Below are 10,311 nucleotides of genomic sequence, written 5' to 3' on the forward strand. Positions count from 1 at the left end.
ACTCCACCCCACTTCTATTCATGACTGCCTCACCAGCCATGAGGCACAGAGGCAGCTCTATAAGGAAGTGATGACAACAGTGTCCCTGTAGGAATGTGTGAAAGTGAAAAGGCATGACCTCTCACCTTTTTAGTCTCCACTGGCTTCTTGCCTTCAGCCTACAAATATGCTCCTCTCTCTTTTCTCCTAAAAGACATCCCTTCACTTCCTTCTCTCTTTTCTTCCTCTGCTGGACTTCTTTCACTATTTATACCTAAACATTTATAAAGACACTCCTAAAATTTATTGGCCTCCAATTATGAACAAGGTATTTGCCATATATTTATTATTTTAAAGATTTATTTATTTATTTATTTATTTGAGAGAGTACAAGTGTAAAAAGTGGGGAGAGGAGCAGAGGGAGGGAATCTCAAGCAGAGTCCCCACTGAGTGTGGAGCCCAACATGGGGCTCCATCTCATAACCCTGAGATCATGACCTGAGCTGAAATCAAGAGTTACACACTTAACCAACTGAGCCACCTTGATGCACTTATTTGCCATATTTTTAAACCTCATGAAAAATCTCAAGGACAATGAAAAAACTGCAGTTCAGAAAATTTCACAACTAGGGTTCAAATTCAACATCTGTCTGAAGCCAAGGCCCAAATATTGCTTCCTGCACCACCACAGAACCTCCTAGAGATGTCCAAACCAGCTTAAACCCTTCCTCACCAGATCAGAATACAGGCCAATCCTCTACCACAAATTGACATTTTTAATTTTTACTATAAAGCTGAGTTATCAAATGCAATTATCTCCTGTGCTTTTCATGTGGTTAGAAGTGTCTTCATATATTGTTAGAAGATGTCAGAATCATCTTTTGGAATGTTCCCTTTGAGGACAAGACCATGACCATTTAATTCTGAATCTTTAGTCTCCTTACTCAGAGATCCATAAGAAGAAAACTTTCAACAGAGGATAACAAGTCTGAAAGACAAGAAAAAAGAGGGGTGGAGGAGGAGCAGAGGAAGATGAGGAGAAATGGGCAGTTAGGAGGGGCCTCCATTTCCAAGCCTAGCAAGTAACCATTTTTAACTAGTGGCTAATTGGGTATACTTGGTTAGCTCCAACCAGTGTTATAGTCCACCTAACCCTAACAACCCAGATCCCTGGCCTCTGACTAGCTTGGTACTCTCTGTTTCAGGACTCTTGCATCTACTCTTTTCTCGGCCTAGACTACTTTCTCCAAATGACTCTGTCTCCTCTCACAGGACATTATTCAAATGTCACTTTCTCAGTAAGACCTTCTTTGATTTTTAGTTTTAAAATTATAACACCTACCCCTCCAACCATTTTTTCTCTTCTTCTTTACTGCTTTATATTTCTCCACTATATTGCCAATGCCCAAGCAAATCTGGCATCCAGTAAGTGACCTAAAATGTTTGTCGAATGAATGGATGCACTGAAGGTTAAGTCTCCCTCTACCCGGGGATCCCTGGGTGGCGCAGCGGTTTGGCGCCTGCCTTTGGCCCAGGGCGCGATCCTGGAGACCCGGGATCGAATCCCACGTCAGGCCCCCGGTGCGTGGAGCCTGCTTCTCCCTCTGCCTGTGTCTCTGCCTCTCTCTCTCTCTCTCTCTCTCTCTCTGTGACTATCATGAATAAATAAATTAAAAAAAAAAATTAAAAAAAAAAAAGTCTCCCTCTACCCAACTCCTCTCATTATAAAGCTAAATATTCACTAATGTGATACAGGCATACCTTGTTTAACTGCCCTTCACTTTATTGTGATCTCATTGATACTGCATTTTTTTTTTTTTTCCAAATTGAAGGTCTGTGGCAACCCTGCATGGGGCAAGTCCACCAGTGCCATTTTTCCAATAGCATTAGCTCACTTCAGATCTCTGTGTCACATTTTGGTATTTTAAATTTTTTCATTATTATATTTGTACAATGATCTGTGATCAGTGATATTTATTACTACTGTAATTGTTTGGAGGAACCACAAAACACTTCCATATAAGACAGCAAACTTAATCAACAAATATTGTGTTTGTTCTGACTACTACACCAACCAGTTGTTCCCCCATTTCTTTCTCTCTCCTCGGGTCTCCCTATTTCCTGAGATACAACTATTTTAAAATTGAAACCAAAGGCCGGTTCATTAAGTTTAAGGAAAGTAACCATCTCCATAACATCAAAGTGCAAGATAAAACAGCAAGTATTAATGGAGAAGCTGCAGCAAGTTACGCAAAAGATCCACCTAAGATAATTCATGAAGGTGGCTACACTAAACAACTGATTTTCAATGTGGATGAAATAGCTTTCTATTGGAAGAATATGCCATCTAGAACTTTCATAGCTAGAGAGGTAAAGTCAATGTCTAGCTTCAAAGCTTCAAAGCATAGGCTGACTCTTGTTAGGGGCAAATACAGCTGGTGACTTCAAGTTGAAGCCAAAATTCCTAGGGCTCTTAAGAAGATTATACTAAATCCACTAAATTTTATGCTAAATCCACTCTACCTGTACTCTATAAATGAAACAACAGAGCCTGAATGTCAGCACATCTGTTTACAGCATGATTTCCTGAATATTTTAAGCCCACTGTTGAGAACTAATGCTCAGAAAAAAAGATTCCTTTCAAAAAATGACTGCTCTTTGACATATTTTGTACCTGGTCAGCCAACCTGAGGTTGATGGACAGTGAGATGAATGTTGTTTCATGCCTGCTAACACAGCATCCATTCTGCAGCCTATAGGTCAATGAGTAAGTTCAACTTTCAAGTCTTATTATTTAAGAAATCCCCATTGTTTAAGGCTGTAGCTGCCATAGATAGATAGCTGCCTTTGATAGATCTGTGCAAAGTCAATTGAAGATCTTCTGGAAAGGATTCACCATTCCTGATATCATTAAGAACATTGTTGATTCATGGAAAGAAGTGAAAATATTAGTATGAACAGGAGTTTGGAAGAAGTCGATTCTAACTCTCAAGGATGATTTTGCAGGATTCAAGACTTTAGTGGAGGAAGTAACTACAGATGTGGCAGAAATAGCAAGAGAACCAGAATTAGGAGTGGAGTCTAAAAATTTGACTAAATTGCTGTGATCTCCTAATGAAACCGTAACAGACGAGGAGTTGCTTCTTATGAGTGAGCAAAGAAATTGGTTTCTTGAGATGGAATCTACTCCTGGTGAAGATGCTCTGCAGGTTGTTAAAATGACAACAAAGGATTAGAATAGTCCATAAACAGTTGATAGAACTGCAGCAGGGGTTGAGAGAACTGTTCCTATTTTGAAAGAAATTCTACTATGGGTAAAATGGTATCAAACAGCATCACATACTACAGAGAAATCATTCATGAAGGGAAGAGTCCATTGATGATGCAGCAAACTTCACTGTTGTCCTATTTTAAGAAGCTGCCACAGCTACCCCAACCTTCCAGCAGCTATCAGCATGGAAGCCAGACTCTCTACCCACAAGAAGACTATTAGACACTGAAAGCTCAAATGATGATTAATGCTTTTCAACAATTAAAAAAAATTCAGACAAAATAAAAAAGCATGAAGGGGGGGGGATGCAGAGGAAGAGGGAAAGAGAGAATCTCAAACAGGCACCACACCCAGCATGGAGCATGATATAGGGCTCAATCTCATGACCCTGAGATCACAACCTGAGCCAACCAAGCCACACAGGCACCCCAACAATAAAATATTCTTAGATTAAGGTATATTTACTGTTGTTTTAGACATAATTCTACTATGCAATTAGTAGGCTAAAGTTTGTAAATATAACTTTTATATGCACTGACAAACCAAAAAATTCATTGGACTTGCTCTACTGTGATATCTGCTTTACTGCAGTGGTCTGGAAACAAACCTGCAGTATCTCCAAGGTATGCCTGTATATTCTGGGCACAGCCAGATTTTCCCTGAAATGGCAGAACCATACCTGAGTTCAGTGGGGCATCTTCTCCTTGGTCCTGGACTGGTGAGTCACCAGGAAGATTTGTGTTTCAGAGTTACACATCACTCCTGGTCTAGATGCTGATTCTTACCAGGACACCTCGGCCCTAGACACTGAGAGTAACTGTGAATGGCAGAGATAAAAGCAGCTGTTTAAGTAACCAGGGCTTAAAGTCAACTATCAAGGATAAGAGTTGAAATGGCTATTCTTGGGATGCCTGGGTGGCTCAGCGGTTGGGCTCCTGCCTTCAACTCAGGGCATGACCCTGGAGTCCCAGGATTGAGTCCCACATGGGATTCCCTGCATGGAGCCTGCTTCTCCCTCTGGCTGTGTCTCTGCCTCTCTCTCTCTCTCTCTCTCTCTCTGTGTGTGTGTCATGAATAAATAAATAAAATCTTTAAAAAAATTTAAAAAATAAAAAGAAATGGCTATTCTCAATCAGCCTTATCATTTTCAAATTACCAAATGCTAGGCCCACAGGCCATAAATTATAAGGTTGCCTGCTTCAGAAGGGCCCATGATATCATCACATTGCCATGTTAATTAGTAATTACCCTAATTCTTTTAAGAGCCAATTTACAGTACTCTATATTTGGTGCTGTTTAGTGAATATACCTTTTTGTCCACAAAACATTAAGAGCTCCAACAATATTGTTTTTTTCTTTTTGGGAGGGTGGGTACTTAGTATACTTAGTATACTTGGGTTAAACCTCAATGAAAATGAAAGAAAGATTTATAAAAGTTATTTCCCATTTTATAAATTGTTCTTTCCCAAGAACAATTTATACTGGGGTCTATGGCAGGGGTTAAACACAGAGTATGCTTACAGCTCAGATTTCACAAGAAGAACACATGGTGTGTCTCCAAGGAATGTCAAGTCCAAGAAGCTGAAAGGGAACTTGAGAAAAATTAAACACGTGCAAATTTTAGTTGTATTTTATTACAAAGCAAACAGGAAGTCTGACATTAAATGTAGCAGCCTCATACGAGTTTCATTAGAAAGGTTTTCATTTAGTGAAACCACGGTAAAGTTATAGAAATCTCAGTAGATGGCTAAAAACCTAAAAGACAAAGAAAATTCTAATAAAAGCTTATTTTTAAAGTTTAATAAATTTAGCTACAACAATAGGCTGAAACCTGGGGGTAAATCCAGCAATGAGAGCAAACCTAGTCTCCGGAAACCTTCCCAGATTCATCTCAGCAGTCAAAAGCAGTTCCTTGCCTCTTGTCTGGTGAATTAAGGCAGCTTCACAATGATGCACAAAAAGTCAAACTCAAAACTGTAAGGTGCTAATTTTAAATTTTACCACACTTCTGAAAGCAAAGTGAAGTTCCACATGTGGTGACTTGGATAAGACTGAATGTGTATTGTTCATGAGAATTTTACACTGGTTTAGAACTTTATGAATTTAGGGATCCCTGGGTGGCGCAGCGGTTTGGCGCCTGCCTTTGGCCCAGGGCGCGATCCTGGAGACCCGGGATCGAATCCCACATCAGGCTCCCGGTGCATGGAGCCTGCTTCTCCCTCTGCCTGTGTCTCTGCCTCTCTCTCTCTCTCTGTGACTATCATAAATAAAAAAAAAAATAAAAAAAAATTAAAAAAAGAAGAAGAAATAAACTTTTAAAAAAAAAAAAAAAGAACTTTATGAATTTAAAATGGAATCGTTTAAATAGATTACTTGTCAATACCAGGGTTTTCCAAAATGTGGTCCTAAGACTACTCAGCCAGAATCACCAAGGGGAGGAGGATATATGGGGATTCTGGTTAAAAGTGAAAATCCCCCAGGTGTTAGCCCTAGACCTATTGAATACAGAATCTCTGAGGTTAAGGCCCTAGGGTTCCCCATAATCCTGATGACTTGCTAAAGTGTAAAGCCATCACTAGAGTGGGTCCCAACTTTAACTGCATATGGGAACACATGAAAAGCTTTAAAAGTAAAGCCTGATCCCATACCCAGAAAGTCTGTTGAGTTATTTGGGATGCAGCCTGGATGTTGGGATTTTTAAAAATCATCCTTGGATGCAAACTTAATTACTGTAGGAGAGTCTCTTCCCAGTAATAGTCTCTTCCTCCCACTCATGCAGAAATATATCATGAATCATAAAATAGCTATTATCAAATAGGCAAATTTCTGTGACTTATTTCTAAAACACTGCTAAAAAGCTGAAATTATTCTCTGATTTTATGGGGCAACCCAAGGATTTGGGATATAAAGTAGTTCAAATAAACTGTGTGAGGTGTGACTTAATTATTGCAGATAAAAAGAGAAAACTGAACAGTCAAGTTATAGACTTTACAATCCCTGAAGATAAACCAGAGAAACAGATTTCACAGATCTGTTAGAAACCATTTTGTTCCTTCAAAGTTGACAAAGGAGTTGGGTCAGGCTTTGTAATTTGTGGCTGCAGTCAAGCATTATTCAATATTTTTAAACCTTAATTATTTTATTTATAAATCAAGGGTATCAGTGGTTAATAATAACACCCAACATTGATTGATTTCTTACTATGTGTCAGGCACTGTGTGAAGCATTTAAATACATTACCTCATCTATTGCTATGTGATAAGTACAATTATTAGCCCATTTTATAGAATAGAAAACTGAGACTTGGCGAGGTTAGATGTCCAAGGTTACACAAAGTTTTAAGAACTTCAAAGCATATGTTCTTAATTCATTTGATAATACTATAGATTTAAATAAAGATCCAGTAGTCATCCTATAGTCACAGAGAGAAAAAAGAAAAAGAGGAATATATTTATTTCAAACCAAAAAATGATTCTTGGATCATACCAGATGACCCAAACTCTGATGAGTGAGTCCCTGTTCCTGAGGTTGCAGTGCTTCTTTTGGTAAGTACAGGAAACCTGAACATTCTTCAGTGAATCCCACTCACCTGGGAGCCTGCAATAGACCACTTTGTCATGGAAGGTAAAGTCTTCTATTTTAAACTACCATCAGCTGTCACACAAATCCAATAATTTGAAGGAATAAAGACTTTGTTTGGAAACCAGAGAGGAAATCTCAAAGGTCTATGGGGACAATAAACCACAAAATGACATGTATTAGAGGTCGTCTGCCTATTTGATGGGAGTCCCAGGTCTCAGGTGTTCACATGTATACGTATGTTCAATGATCTTCATAGGCCAGTTGCTTTCATTGCTAAACTGGACCCTTGTCTTATTAAATACTTACAGAATAGATTCCTTTTTAATGCTATCTTTCACAATTAGATTTTACTGTAGAATGTATTGTCACATCATTTTTTAAGATGTTTAAATGTCATGGGAGGAGTAGGCTTACAATACTAAAAAAAAAAAAAAAAAATGCAAAAAACAATGCTGGTGCCCAGTGGACCAATGACCCTCTTCAATCATCTTGGGGAAAGGAGAAACCCCCCATAGCACTTCCATCAAATGAAAGTACTGCAGGCTAGAAGACAAGTGGGAGAAATAAAAGCATTTGCTGATTTCCAGATTCAGTGCCTAACATCTTTTCATCAGCTAAGATATTTTTAACCTAAGAAAAAAGCAAGGAATCCTGATTTCTTAGCCCTTTACACTTCTTCTTTTTTTTTTTTTTTAGATTTTATCTGTTTATTCATGAGAGACACAGAAAGAGAACAAGAGGCAGAGACAGACAGAGGGAGAAGCAGGCTCCATGCAGGGAGGCTGACGTGGGACTCCATCCCAGGTCTTCAGGATCAGGCCCTGGGCTGAAGGCGGCGCTAACTGCTGAGCCACCCGGGCTGCCCATTCCTTTCCACTTCTGATTCACCATGGCCCAAGCAAGTTGCCACTTTGCTAGGTTAGTCCCTTCCTCTTAAAAATGGAGGTAATGATAAAGTGTTTTAGCCACTTAATCCCAATAATGGTGCTAGGATTAATGAGAGTGTTTTAGAAGGGAAAAAAAAAGTCTTTGGTCAAAGATGTGTGGTAAGTACAATACTTTATTATTAATAATAATAATGGGCCTTATGCTACTGATGCCTGGGGAGCACACCATTCCCTTCTTGGCCTGCATTAATACTTGGACCCAAGGGTGTCAATTAGTGCAAAATGTATGTACTGAAAGTCACCCTAGGGGCCTAAAGGAGTTCATCCTTCTCCAAAAGGCGACTAATTTACCCTCCCCCCAACACCCTTCCTACACAAAGCTCCTGTCTGCTATTATTAGTGTACAATAATAGTACACTGCATCCTTCTTACAGGTGAATTGAGCTCCATGTGCTTCCTCCAATTTGCTTAATAGACTATAAAGGGATTTGAAAGCACTGTTGGAATAATACCTTCTATTTGAATATTTGCTCTTGCTTGACTACAGCAGCCACAAACTAATGATGATTACAATGTGATGGTTTGTAATTGGTACAATTTCCTATCTCACTGTCAAGATAATTTTTTCCCAGTGCACAGAATAAGTCTGTTCTCTTCCAATGTCATACTCTAAAAAATCGCCCTCTTCCTCCTCAGCTTCTTTTCAATACCTTTTGTATTTTGATCAACATAGCATGTTTTCTGCTCCCTTCACTAAAAAAAACAAACCTTCCCACATTTTAGCACTGAAGCCACCAAGATGCTGGTTCAGTCCACAAGATTCTAGACTCTATTTACCAATTTTTTAAATCATAATGACCATCACAAAAAATCATTACAATTTTAGCCTAACAAAGTCAATTAACTTGGCTCAATCATCCCCTGTATAGCCATTCTCTCCCTCTCTTTCATCATAAGTATCAGTATCAATGTTACATAGAAGGTAGAAAATCCCAAGGAACTCTTGCAATCAGCAAATCATCTGACCTTTACCAAATTAATGTCTCAGTGGTCATTCTTATTCATTTTAATGTTTGTGGCTATTATGTGAGCTTAAGAGCATGACAAGAATGTACATCATGTTGAAAAACCTAATAAATGTAAATGCTGCTTACAGTGCATCTTATGGCAATTTAGGAAGCTCAGACAGTAGAACCACCTTAGCAATCATCTAACCCAAAATTTTACCTTAAGATAGAATAATCAAAGCCCAGCAAGGTGAAGTGGCTTTCTCAAGATCTTGTCTACCTATTAATGGTTCTCTCTAATAAAAAGGGCAAAGTGTAGAAAAGGAAAATACTTGAAGACAACTCCAGTCAATTAAAAAAACTTCTAGAGATTTGATAGAAAAATCACCTTAGGGTAGCATCAACATTATCCAAATCAAATTGAAATATTACTCCAAACTATACTAACAGTCCTAGTCTAACATAGAGTTGAATTATACTTTTCTTCAACACAACCTAATCTCACAGAGAAATAACTAACCATTTGTGTAAGTAAGATAGAAAAGAAAAAGGCTACAGAAAACAAATTTAAAATGTGTATAGATGCATATTTATGATAGCTTGCCTTACTCTACAGCAACTCTGCATTTCTGACACCTGTAGATAAAGAAAAACTTTCATAGATCAATTTGATAACAAGGAATTCCCAAACTCTCCCTAAAGTATTAATCTTGAGTTCCTGAAAGGCAGGGCTTGTCACAGAGGCTTGCAGAGGATCTTAATGACCTGGCAAGAAAGGAGCTGTTACAGGATGATAACTAGACAGAGAAATGCCTTCAGGTCATTGAGAGCAGGAAGTGCAATGGAGACCCGTCTCCTCCACCTTATATATAACAATGTTAAGCTGAGATTCATCTAACACTTGATCTCTATTTTCTCCTCATCTACCACTCCCTACCTTAACTAAATGCAAAAAGGAAAGAAATGTGAAGAGTTCTTTAAAAAACACTCTTCAGGAAAGTTTCCAAGAATAGTTTTACCTTTGCAGAAGCAAGGAATTAGATGTTCTTTTGACTGAAGCATAGGCTTTAGAGAATACTTGTAAGAGCTGATAAAGAATTTTTTTAATATACATAACTGAATAATTAAATAAACTTTTAAGCTGCATTTATTCTTTCCTTATTTCTCCTAACTAGCTTTAACCTCCAAAGACTATTTTACTGTGTTTGTGGCCGTTAGTGCATTTTTTTTTTTTTCAGGGAATGACCTTTCAGGGCATCTGAAATGAGCAGTGAGGTACTGCCATCAATTTTGACTGACTCCAACTTCAATGAAGAATTTAAACCAAGAAGTGAACAGATGAACCTACTGACTTAAACTTTTTAAAAGTTCTTTTTCTTCAATTATATCTGTAAGATTTCTGTGGTGCTTCTCCACCATTTGATATTAAGTCCATATGACTTTTCTATGAAATCAGATATATTATCACTAGCTTTATCTCTTAGTGTATTACACTTAAATTAAGAGAAATAAAGAAGGTTTTTTAGGGAAAAAAAAAAAAGCTATATGAATTCAAAATGAAGCACCAAACTGGCTTCCATACTTT

The 10,311-nt window shown here is 38.1% G+C and overlaps 1 long non-coding RNA gene across 1 annotated transcript; it reads right to left on the bottom strand.

Moving 5' to 3' along the window:
• Nucleotides 1-480: 480 nt before the first annotated feature.
• Nucleotides 481-4,910, bottom strand: LOC119869328. The gene is made up of 3 exons (XR_005370838.1): nucleotides 4,772-4,910; nucleotides 3,930-4,067; nucleotides 481-967 (listed from the first exon to the last, which is right to left on the bottom strand). It is a non-coding gene; the product is annotated as an uncharacterized LOC119869328 (long non-coding RNA).
• Nucleotides 4,911-10,311: the final 5,401 nt, after the last annotated feature.

This window comes from Canis lupus, chromosome 15 (genome assembly GCF_011100685.1).
Source record: "Canis lupus familiaris isolate Mischka breed German Shepherd chromosome 15, alternate assembly UU_Cfam_GSD_1.0, whole genome shotgun sequence".
Taxonomy (NCBI): Eukaryota; Metazoa; Chordata; class Mammalia; order Carnivora; family Canidae; genus Canis; species Canis lupus.